We start from the raw sequence: 1,526 nt of genomic DNA on the forward strand, positions 1-1,526 counted from the left end.
ATGCAATTTCACTTTTCCAAATATGCCACGATATGAAAATAAAATTGAAAATTTCAATTCACCTTGACGTTACAGTCTTCTGGTCCTGTTACCTTGAATCGTTTCCAAGGCGGTTGCAGAAAGTTCAGCCAAAAGGATCTGGGCCAAACGGACTGACCTGACACCAAGCCTGTTTGCCAAGCTCTTCACGGCTCTAAAAATTTCCATATGAGTTATAACCAGAATGATCTCTCACTGCTGTCTTCAGATGTCCTCAGTACTACTTCATCTGACCCGCAACAGTCAATGAGGTCTTCATTGATGAAGTGACAATAGTGATAAGGATCAAGGTTATAAACGACATGTAACTTTCAACACCGCTTCACATTCATCCTTTGGTTGTTGGTTTAAACCTGCTAGTCACGGCTTCCAATGGCTTTCATGGAAGAGATGAATCAATTTAAAGGATACACAGTGCAAGGCCTACACAAACTCTGGTTGCAAGCATAAAAAGAGCCTTATGTGACACTATAGGGAGCCTCAGACATGATGTATTTTTAAATGCACAAAGCTCCAAAGTCAATGGGTTTTTTGAATTGGTTTTTGGTAAATTACCTGAAATAAGATCTGTGATTAACAAAACCTCTAAGTATTTTCACGTTTTAATCTATGACATACAACACACCAGTTACAACCCGCTCATATTAGCGATTGCTAACAAGTTGCTAAAAGCGACTACATCCTTTGGCAGGGACATTAGACGTAATATTTAGCATTTTTTGTAAAGATTGCCTGAACGTATACACACTTTTGCTGTTTTTTTATACTTCAAGGCTTTCTAGAATTCAAGACTTTGTTTTAGTGTATGTTTATACTTTTTTGATGTTTTAAACTGTTTTATAAACAGTTTTATATTTAAATATGATTATTTATGTATTTATTTATATTTCATATTTATTTAACTGGAACAGACTCTAAAGGAAATGTTAACAGAAAAACTTCATTTCTTTAATTTTGCTATGTCAATTTATCTTTGTGTGTGACCTTTGCTAGTGTCAAGCTTTTCTATTAAAGAATGAATGCCGCTTCCTGGCGTTCAAGTCATACCAACCAACTCTCCTCCAACTCGAAGGACACCTTTTGTAGGAGTAATTAATTAATGACTTTAATTAAATTGTTACATTTATATAGCGCTTTTCTGGGTACTCAAAGCGCTTTACATGGAAAGTGGGAATCTCCTCAACCACCACCAATGTGCAGCATCCACCTGGATGATGCGACGGCAGCCATATTGCGCCAGAACGCTCACCACACAACAGCTTATTGGTAGAGAGGAGACAGAGTTACAAAGCCAATTAGTACATGTGGGGATGATTAGGCGGCCATGATGATGTATAGAGGCGAATGGGCGAATTTGACCAGGATGCCGGGGTTACACCCCTACTCTTATTCAAAGGACATCCACATCCTGGCATTTTTAATGACCACAGAGAGTCAGGACCTTGGTTTAATGTCTCATCCGGGACACTATTATATATATATATATA

The sequence above is a fragment of the Triplophysa rosa genome, linkage group LG2 (assembly GCF_024868665.1).
Source record: "Triplophysa rosa linkage group LG2, Trosa_1v2, whole genome shotgun sequence".
Classification (NCBI taxonomy): Eukaryota; Metazoa; Chordata; class Actinopteri; order Cypriniformes; family Nemacheilidae; genus Triplophysa; species Triplophysa rosa.